Below are 11,900 nucleotides of genomic sequence, written 5' to 3' on the forward strand. Positions count from 1 at the left end.
GATGTTATAGGGAGGAAGATGCTCTATAATCTGGATGTTATAGGGAGGAAGATGCTCTATAATCTGGATGTTATAGGGAGGAAGATGCTCTATAGTCTGGATGCTGAAGGGAGGACGATGCTCTGTGAGGTGGATGTTGGTAAATGCTAAAATTATAAGTCTTTCTTTCCATCTTTCTCTCTCTCTCTTTACCCTTTTGACTCTTTGGTCCTTTTTATTTACATTCACCTTTCTTTGCTTGTCTATTCTAATTTCCTACTCTCTCTCTCTCTCCCTCTCTCTCTCTCGCGCTCTCTCGCTCTCTCTCGGTCTTTCTTTCAGTTACTCATTTCTCCAGTGACACAGAAACACTGCCATCTAGTGGCTATGTTTGTACACTACAGGTTTTCTTCTTTCATTGCTCATCACCATAAGTCTGTCCAGATCGACCTGTGGGTCATGTCAATCCCTCCTGACGGTGATTCTTCCTTCTCGGACCTCCGTCTGTCCACCGCTGTGGAAGCAGACAGTGCTGCAGCTGGGATCTCCTCCTCCTGCCTGTTAGATATAATCTCCACCCAGCTGTTAACGAAGGCCATCCCAAGTCCTCACTCTTCACTTTGAGATATTTCTGATCTGTCACGGTCTTTAAACGTGCCATTCTGTACCAATCGTATTGATCCTCTCATTTAATAACTTTATTTTCTCATCCCTTGATTTGAATTGAAGCTGTTTGTGTAACTGCTATACAAATAAAGTTTATTGGGTTATTGTTTTATTGATAGTATAAAACAATAATATAATAATAATAATAATGATAATAATAATAATAATAATAATAATAATAATAATAATAATAATAATAATAATAATAATAATAATATTTGTAACAGAGGTGAAGAGTTCCATCAGTCAGTGAAGCACATTTACATGGATCGTCATGATATCGAGTCAAAGTATTTGATTAGTTAAAACATTACCTCTCAGAGATACTTTCAACAATTTGAATGCAGAAGTCAACCATGTCACACACACACACACACACACTCACACAGAGAGAGAGAGAGAGAGAGAGAGAGAGAGAGAGAGAGAGAGAGAGAGAGAGAGAGAGAGAGAGAGAGAGAGAGAGAGAGAGAGAGAGAGAGTATATCTTGAGTTTGAGGCTGTGAAGCTGCAGAAAGAAGAAGAAACAGACTGGATTAAAGGTTGGTGTGCTTGTAAATGATTATATATTTCAAATTTAATATTGAGCCTAGAATAAGGTTTTATTTTGTTTCTTTGAAATGTGTAACATTATTATTTTAGCCCCAACAAATTCCAGATTATGTATTCTCTCTTCATCCAGACACTGAAAAACACAACTTGTTGAAAACGATCTGACTCCATCTCTATGGAATCGGGAAGGAATCGGGAAAATGCCACTTATCAAAAATGACTTATCCATATAAATGGATGGAAACAGAACTTTTTGAAAATGTTGCTGGGAGAGGGACACGTATACAGACTTATATTTGTTGTAAGTTGGCAATTTCAATGTCAGAGTGTGAAATCTCTTTGGAATCCAGTGACATTTTCGAAAGATCTCACTGATGTAAGGAGGAGGGAACCCTATCCCAGCTCTCTGCTGAAAGCCTCATGTTTAAGGTTAAAATAATTCAAACAATGAGACAATCACAGCCAAGCCATCTCCCTTTGCCACTGTCTTAGATCCCACCTTCTTTATTGTCCATCTCAGTCCCTCTCTGCAATATTTCCATGAAAAACTATTTCCAATTTCACTGCCATGCTGCAGTTTTCCACCAAAGCCTCCTCCACCCTCCCACCCACCTCCCTTCATGACGGTCTATTGGACATCATGTTTTTCTTCTCCATCAACATGGGTTCCTCTCGTTGACTCCAAGTCCATCCTTGCAAAAGTTGAAAGTTTTCTCCGTGTTTGTTTCTATCCAGACATGTCGACGAACTCCTCCAATGACTCCGTTCAACCTGCCCACTGCTCCTCTCTGGAGGAGTGCCTTCTGTGCTTCTTCTCCGAACAAAGTTCGAGCTACTTCACCATGTCTGCGCTGGTCACCATGCTCCTCCGCTCCCCTCTCTGTATCTACATCCTCTACCACGCTGCCAGAGAGTGCAGGAAAAAGCCCCCGCCTTCCTCCTCCTCCTCCTCCTCCTCTGCTTCGTCGACCAGCCTCTTGGACGTCTTCACCTACCACATGGCCATCATGGAGCTGATTGGTGGCTTTGGGTATTTGTTCTACTGCGCTGCCATCTACAGTGGAGATTTGAAGTTTTTCCTTGTGGGGGAGTTTCTTCTTATTTTCACTTGGCACGGAGAGACGTTCTTCCACGTCCTCACCTGTGTGGAGCGCCACCTGGCCGTGGTCCATCCCGTCGCCTACCTGAGGCTGAGGGGTGAGCGGATGGTCCGGATCGGGATCGCCACCATCAGCTGTGTGTGGCTCCTCAGTGCAGCAGGGATGGCTTTCACCTTAGATGAATCGGTTCGCGTTGAAGCCATCTCCCTCCTGATCCCAGCGTTGATCGCCATCTCCTTCTGCTGCGTCTCGGTTCTCTGTGTCCTGATTCGTCCAGGACCGGGACAGCGGGGCGGGACCAAGGCCGGCGTGGACCAATCCAAGAGGAGGGCGTTCTACACTGTGGTCACCATACTGGGGGCGCTGCTGCTGAGGGTGGTTTGGGCTATAGTCTGGATCGTGTGGAGTATCTACGAGGATCTCAACTTGTGTTTCATGATGACGTGTGAAATGTGGCTGAATATCCCGAGCAGTCTGGTCTTACCTCTGCTGTTCCTGCACAAGGAGAGAAGGTTGCAGCGCAGTAAGACAGGCAGCGGATGAAGGATTGAAACTATGCATTACTTAATACTTACTTACTTATGTAATTAATCCAAGAAAAACCTAATCTGAAGTAGACCTGGGAAGAATAGTTTTTCAAATCCACAAACATTTTCATGGATGGATGGATAGATTGAGTGATGGATGGTTCGATGGATGGATGGAGGGATGGATTGATGGATGAATGGGTGGATGGATGGATGGATGGATGGATGGATGGATGGATGGAAGGATGGATGGGTGGATGGATGGATGGAAGGATGGATGGATGGAGGGATGGATGGAAGGATGGATGATGATTGGTGGTGTGGATGAAGGGATGGATGCATAGATGGATGGATGGAGGGATGTATTGATGGATCCATGGATGGAGGGATGGATGGAGGGATGGATGGAAGGATAAAGAGATGGATGGATGAAGGGATGGATGGAGGGACAGATGGATGGATGAATGGTGGTATGGATGAAGGGATGGATGCATAGATGGATGGATGGAGGGATGGATGGAAGGATAGAGAGATGGATGGATGGATGGATGGATGGATGGACGGACAGATGGATGGATGAATGGTGGTATGGATGAAGGGATGTATGCATAGATGGATGGATGGAGGTATGTATTGTTGGATGTATGGATGGGTAGATGGAGGGATGGATGGAGGGATGGATGGATGATAGATGGATGGATGGAGGGATGGATGGATAATAGATGGATGATGGAGAGATGGATGGAGGGATGATAGATGGATGGATGGATGGAGGGATGATAGATGGATGGATGGATGGAGGGATGATAGATGGATGGATGGATGGATGGATGGAGGGATGATAGATGGATGGATGGGTTTGACAACAAAAATAAAATTGATCATCACAGCTCTAGATATCAGCGGTGGTCCCACTTGTCCCATATATACATGTTTGATAGATGCGTAGTTTGTTAATATTAATCACATACACAGACAAATAACAACAAAAAAGTATGACTTTTGATCTTGATGTACCTTCTGTACTTTTTTTGAGAAGTAATGAGAATCAGTTCATGAAAATATTTCAAGCATTGTATTTGTGAATTTCATAGGAACTTTGTTGTATGTAATGTCTCCTCATTGTGAACACGACACCTCATTAACCACACCTGAAGAAAGTGATTCTGATACGCAACAGTGGAAACTCGAAGAATGAGAATTCAGAGAAGCCCAGTGTTGTTAATGCCTGCCAGCAGTCAAAACCTACAGCAGCCTCACTAAAACATGGGAAAATCTTATTAATAAGCCTGTTTCCTATTAAGACTGAATACACATCTGTCGCTGTTTCTATAAAAATGTAATCGTATCTGAGTAAATGTTTGTCTTGAGATGGATAAATGTGCCTGATTTCAGTTTATGGACTGAAACTGTTGGATTCTTACTGAATAACTTAATAAAACATTTTAAAGTTTGCAGTTCAAATAAATAAGGCTAATGTCCCTTTTATTGTGTTTTTGTGTGTGTCAGACTTAACTTTATCAAGTCGGGTTGATCGGGTATCGGGTTTTAACCTCCGTCTCCACGGCAACGAGGTGGAAATTTGACTAGGTGAAAGAAAGCATGTAAAAAGACCGGGAAAACTGACTTGATTGTAACAACATGCAAAACGCACACACACGCACGCACGCACACACACACACACACACACACACACACACACACACACACACACACACACACACACACACACACACACACACAGACGATGCCTTTAAAACTCCACTTCCTGTTCAGTATTTCAGACAGACTCAGAGCTGAAGAGGTGAGTTTTTTTCAATGCTTATTTCATAATTTCAATGAGTCAAACTCCATAAACAGACTTTTTCTAGATATTTTTTCCAAAATAGCTACACAATCCATTAACAAATAGCTACACTTAGCTTAGCAAATTTTCATTCCTCAATATAAAAATTCAAGAAGCTTAAATCCACTCCTTATACACTTGAAAGTGTCAGCCTGATTGCAACAGATTATATTTATCTATACTGGACTCGAAACACTGAAAAAGCTCAAGTAAAGTGTGAAACCTTTCAGAGTGTGTTTAGAAGAAGTTTCCACCACTTGGTGTTGGATTAAGACCAATATGTGCAAATTATTGATGGAAAAAATTGATTAAAATTACACATTTCAGTAAATAAAATAACTTCCTTGGCAGCGGAAAAGGACAATATGGGCTCCTTTCCATACATCTTGAATTGTAAAGCTGATGCAGATCCTGAGAAATGGCTTGAGCATTCCTCCTGAATATATTTCTCCATCTGTATGCTGTGTTTCACTCTCTTTACTTTGATTTGAATGCTCTAGTTGACGATGTTCAGCTCGACTGTTGATGAAAATTTTAAAGGAGCCCTATCATGAAAAATTGACTTTTATCATCTTTTAACATTGTTAGTGTGTGATTACTTCATAAAAACTTGAGTTCAGTTGCTCGTTCTCTCCATTCATGTGTATTTGAGCAATCTACATAAATGTTCAGTCCAAGCTCGAGCTCACATCAAATGACTGACTGACCACTGATCTGCATAGATAAGTGGCACCAATTATGAAGCGTTAAATACATGTGGGCAGCATGGTAGCATAGACCATTATGCACTAGAGCCACACGATGGCGGTTTTTAGGTGCCATCAGAGCAGGTCTATGTATTGTAAATCTATGGTTGTCATGAACATGCCGGTATGCAGGTTCAAGGGTGACGTGACAACATGAGAGTTTGGCTCAGTGAAAGTCAAAGTTCCAGTCATTCCTAATATGAGACCTGGGGATTTTAGCATGGACACAGATCTTTGTTGCCTGGTGCAGCAGTGTAAAGCTAACCGCGTTAATTTCATGCTGAGAAGTATCAACATTGGCAGCTGGTTCCAAGTGTAGCAGGTTTTCTCTCTGGACAAAGGTTAGTGCACACTTTACTGATAGTGAGCACTTGCAGGAAAAAATGGGGGGGTTATTGAGTTTAATGCCACTGATGGAAGTGAAGCGTTTTTCAAAATAAAATTCAATGCAGACTAACAGAAAATTCTGAACCACCACAACATTGGAGGGTTGGTTGTATTGTTATGGCTGATGTATGAACTTAATCCAGTGCTTTTTCTGTCTTTCAGATATGTCTGGAAACTCCTCCCCCAATGACTCCCTCCCCCATCTTCAGCTGTCCTCCACCGGCTCCTCGTACTGCCTCCTGTCACCGCCGACCTCCATCATCTTCATCTCCTCCATGATCAGCTACGCTCTTCTCCTCCTCCCTCTCTGCATCTACATCCTTCACCGCGGCCTCCAGCAGTGGAGCCGGAGCCTCTCGACGTCCTCCGCAGCAGCTATGTCCTACTCGGACTGCTTCACCTACCACGTGGTCGTCATGGAGATGGTCGGCGTCGTGCGCTGTATCCTCAACTGCTACGCCGTCTTCTCCGGGGATCGTCACCTGTTGGATGTTGGAGATTTCCTCCTGGTGTACACCTGGTATGGAGAGATGTTCTTCCATGTTCTCACCTGTGTGGAGCGCTACCTGGCCGTGGTCCATCCCGTCACCTATCTGAGTCTGCGGGGCGAGCGGGGGCTCCGGATCAGGACGGTCCCTATAGCTGGCGTGTGGTTGCTCTGTTTTCTGGTGACAGGGTTAGCAGGAACAGGACCCTGGTGGTTCATTCTCAATTTTGGTCTTTTAGCCCTATTTCTGCTTGTCATCTCCTTCTGCAGCCTCTCGGTTCTCCGTCTCCTGATCCGTCCAGGTCCAGGAGAAGGGGCTCGGAATCAGGAGAGGGTTGACCAATTGAAGCAGAAGGCCTTTCACACTATTGTAGCCATACTGGGAGTGCTGGTGCTGAGATTTCTGAGTAATCTGGTTTGGTCTCTTCTGTTTTTATACGGTCAAGGGGAGTGCGTGCTGAAGGTCTGTGAATCCTGGTTCAATATGCCCAGCAGTCTGGTGTTACCGCTGCTCTTCCTGCACAGGGAGGCAAAGCTGCTGTGATTTGACTGAAAGTTACACCCTGTATCACAGCCTTGAGGTACCTTTGGTTCGTTCACAGATTGTTGGATTTATCTTCACGTCTTCACCCATCCACCCTCCAACTATTGGCACAGACAAACCAAGACATTCATACAATAGAATAATACAACAAACAGGTCCATACAAACCTCTATAGATGCACACAACTTCATGAATGGGCAGGTATACTAAAACAAAAGGAAATGATTGGGAAATATAGAATGTAGAAGCTAAGCCTAGCTTGAAGCCACTGAAGTGCTTCTGCCTGATTTTTGGCTAACACGCTGACACCCTTTACGGCCTGAATGATGTTACTGAGGTGATCGTTTGCTGATATGAGATATATCCATTTATTTTCAATCAAACAAACTCCAAACCAAGCACACGTAACAGCCCGACTTCCGTGAAAACTGCGGCAGCAGTTTTCAAAACTGTTTTTCCTTCCTTGCCGGGCAATGATTCAACACCTTGCTCTAATCGGATCCTACATATACATTTCCCAGCTCAACACCGAGGGTACCCTAGTATGTCTACCAACTGCATCCTCGAAATATGAAGGATCAGTGCAGAAAGAAGGAATTTCTAACTAAATAATTTTGAACTGTTTTGTGTCATGGTTCATGTTTCGTCCTGTCCGTGTTTTTATTGTTTCTGACATCATTTCTTGTTTCAGGCTCTGCTCCTCCCTCTCCTCATGTCTGATTGCTGTTCCTGGTGTTGTTCACCTGTGCCTGATTGTGTGGTTTTAGTCACCTGGTGTTCTGGGCTTATAAGACGCTCTCAGTCTGCGATAGCGGTTCCATCCATCTAATTCGAATTTTCAAAAGTAAGTGAAAATAAACATTAATGGAAATGCTAGAAATATACAGAAAAGTTTTTATGCTTGGAGGGGGTGGATTTGTCTGGTGACCATGATAAAGTAAGATATGTTTGAATGGAAGGAGAAACACAATATTTCCCTGGAGTTAATTAAATAAGCAAACATTAATGCATGAGTGTTTTGTTTGTTTTATGGCAGAAAGAGACGCTCTGTGATGACGTTGTCTCTCGGTGTATTTTCCTCTCAGTAACTGTACAATAATAATGAATGAAATTAGGCATAAAGTTGCATTTTCACAAAATTTGCTCAAAAATTTTGAGACAGTCAGATGGAAGCCTGACAAATATTCTGGTTGTTGGTGTTGGAAAAATCCACTTATTGTCATTGCTTCATGCTGACACTTACTGATTTATCCTGTCTGGAATATTTAACCCTTGAGGGTCCAGGAATAATCCACCCATTGTATCCACCCACCGATATTCTAATAAAGAAGCTTGGGGATGAGCAGGTCTTCGCAGTTGAAGGAAGCTGCCCTGTGGAGTCAGCTGTGTCTCGACGCGCGAGTAAAACTGATATCTAGTGATGGAGAGATGAAGCTTCATGAACCACTGTCTTAATTTTCTGAAGCAACTAGATGTTGCTATCTGTTCAAGAAATGTTTGAAAGCACACTTCATTGCCAGTACTTCAGCCTCAATCTTACAGCCAAGAGTGCCATCTAGAGGCTTCAGAAAATAAAGACAGTGGTTCATGAAGCTTCATCTCTCCATCACCACTGATATCTGTCTCTGTCTGGTTCCCTTTGCTGGTGTGTTCTCTTGTCTGCCTATTTCAGGGTTGCAGCTGGGCTCAAACTTGACAATTGGATTGTCTTGTCTTCTGTCACGTGTCCATGTATGTGTTGCGTTCCATGTTCATGCTGTGCTCCTCTGCTGTGGCAGCCCTGTGAATTGTGTTTTTGGATTTAACTCCACAGTGGACTCCTCTTCGATTGATTTGGGATTTTTGGAGTGTTTTTTGGTTTCTTCATGGACAATAAACGGTTTTACTCAGTTCTTCAGGTGTGCCTGGCTTATTGGGACCTCCTCCCACCACCTTCCTCCCTTAAAGCTTTAGCTGTTTAAGCTGTTTCAGCCATTATATAATATTTATTAATTTGTTTATTTATTTTAGCCATTGCAGGTGCTGAAGTTCAGCTTCATTGTTTGAGTAGTTTCCCTGATTAAACCTGTTTTAGGCAGTTTTGTAATGTTTAGCCATTTGAGAAGTTTCATCAAATTTAGCTATTTTAAGTATTTTAAATAACTTTGTGGTAATATTTTACCAAGAAAAAACTCAATGTAAAGCTACACACAGTTCTGAATCAGTGCATTTACCTGCAATAAATACAATGATGAGAAACCAAACCAAACACTGCCAATTTAATTGAAACTGAATGCATCATGTAAACAAGTAAGCTTTTCTCTGAGTGCCGATTTGCATGAGATTCATTCTGAAATGGCAGCGCTGTGATTGTTTTGCATGTTTAAGCACAGAGAGCAAATTAGGTTCAAATGTCGAGAAAAATTTGAATGCAGAAACTGAACGTGAAGAAAGAAATCAAAAGTTAATGGTCTAATATGCAAATGCGCCATCATCTGTTGATTTTTTTCTTGACCTATCTAAAACAATTAAAAAGTAAAGATATATTGTGATCATGCTTGAAGCAGATCTGTTTGGATAGAATCTCTCCACCACTCACAAATGAACAAAATAACAGCTGCAGCATCTCTGTTGCAACGCTTGATCTTAGTTTTGAGTAGGGATGTGCGATACCACTTTTTTTCAGACCGATACCAAGTACGAGTACTTCATCTTCAGTACTCACCGTCGCCGATACCGATACTTGCATACCGATACTTTATATACATAAAATTTAAAATAATGCAATGAGATTATTTTTGAAAATGAATTTTATTTCCAATAAAAAGGCAGGCCAGCCACTACGTTTAAGTCCAAAATAATAGTCTGAAAAATAAAACAAGCAACTCTGAGTTTGCACTTATTTAAATGAAATTAAGTGCAAGATAAAACAATTTCTCTGAGTTTTACACTTTACATAAACTAAGGTTTTTAAATGTACTAATTTGAATGATTTTTTTATGAACCCAAAGTCAAAGATAGAACAACCCCCGGGTTTAAAGAGTTGCTCGTGTTCTCTGTGCTGCTCTCGGATCTCTGCTCTTCAGTTTCTCGGTCTTCTGCAGAGTTTGCCGTCAAGTTGCTGCAGGAGTTTTCTTTTTTCCAGCACAACAGCGTCAGACTCTCGTCAACAAGCTTCGCCCTGAGGTGTTTAAACAAATTACTAGTGGTAAATGAACAACATCGCGCACCTCCTTTAGCAATTTTAGCATTGCAGAGTTAGCATTCTGCAAAGCTCGGCTCGTTTTCACTTATATAACAGAATTTCCACACCGGCGGAGTTTTGGTGAGACGAACAGCCGTTCTGGATTCATTCCTGTCGTCTCTGCTCTGGATGAGACTCATGGAGAAGTCAGCCCGCTGCAGTGTAGCGCTGTGCCTGTCAGCGCTCCAGAGAGGAGCTTCTTCCTCCTTCATGTTTAACGGCAGCTTGCATCCCATTTGGCTGCACTACCGCCAACTGCTGGTGAGGAGGGCTTACTACGTGTGGGGTTTTCTTGCCGTGAGTATCGGCGGCTGGCATCGGTAGCCTTCACGAGTACCCGATACTTTGAAATAAGGCCAGTATCGGCCCGATACCGATACCTGGTATCGGTACTCGCACATCCCTAGTTTTGAGGCTGTCGGCTTTGTACTTCCAGAAGTTAAGGAGCCACCTGAAGACGCCTCAGACTTTGTTCATTTGGGCCCTGACGTCTTCATGGACACCACTGTCACTGGCTGCCTAAATCATCTATGTACTTCAGTTCCTCTCCATTGATGGTGATCGGGTACTGTTGGGGTGACCAAAGTCACTTGGGTGCTTTTCTGATTGATGTTCAGGCCAGTTCGCTTTGCAAAATTGCTTAGCTGGTCAAATTTTTCCTAGAGATAGGGATGGGTGGCATGTCAAGAACTTCCAAATATGTGAACAATGTCCACTGGATTCCAAGAGGACATTCTGATGTTTCACACATCACCCAGTCAGAAAAAAAACTGGAAGCAACCGGAGGACCCTGCAGCCCTGGTTTTACCCCAGACTCTACAGGGAAATGCTGTTAGCTTTGACAAATATCCTCACGTTGGTATCACTTTTGGGCCGTCTTCCGTATGTCCTCACAGTGTCCAAGAAACTCTCACCATGAACACCGTCGAATGCCTTTTCAGAGTTGATAGACAAGGGAACATTCCACTCAATGCACTGCTCAATGATGTTCCAGAGATAAAACTTAAATCTTTGCAGCTTCAACCTTTTCAAAATCCAGCCTGTGCCAGCATCAACTCAACATCCGTGGCACAGAAAACACCAAGCAACGTGAGAAGACGTATAAGACGAAGAAGGTTTTTCCACGCTGCTGGTCAGAACCACTCGGATGTGTCTGTGCTGCTGGGTTGAGACTTTGAAGATGTCCTGACACCTGATGGCAGTGTGACGGAGGGTCTTCTTCCTGGAAACTGTCTCCAGGTGGCACTGTCGGTAGCACACAAGATTTGAATGCAACTGTCCACCTGTAAATAAAAAAAAAACAAACAAAACAAAAACAACAAAAAAAAAACAAACAAAAAAAAAAAACTGCAATTCGGCACCCCTCCTCACTTATGCCCAGACCAGGCTTGCACAGAAGATCAACACTGTAAAAGGAGTTTATTGAATTGTATGTGCTTTTAAAGAATGAGAAAATTAGTAATGGTATTTTTTTTTTAAATATAAACTTTGAATTGTAATCACATAAGACAAAGTCAGAAAAGTGGACCCACAGTCAAACATACATTTTTCCAGTAAACTTGATTATGAGTTGGGGTTAAATCATGGTGAGTGAAACTAATGATCTTGAATGAGAACTGCAAACTGAAGAGTGAGCCATGAAACTGCCAAAGTCAGTCTGAAGATCAGCAAACGCAGCCAGAGAAGAGACGTTTACAGTGACTGAAGATCACTTGAGCACACACTAAAAAATGTTGGGTCATTTTATTAACCCAGTCGCTGGGAAATGAAATCGGTAACCCAATTTGGGCTATTATGATACATTTGGAGTTATTTATTGCAACTCATGTGTTGGGTTAAAGCCCAT

The sequence above is a fragment of the Salarias fasciatus genome, chromosome 3 (genome assembly GCF_902148845.1).
Source record: "Salarias fasciatus chromosome 3, fSalaFa1.1, whole genome shotgun sequence".
Lineage (NCBI taxonomy): Eukaryota > Metazoa > Chordata > Actinopteri > Blenniiformes > Blenniidae > Salarias > Salarias fasciatus.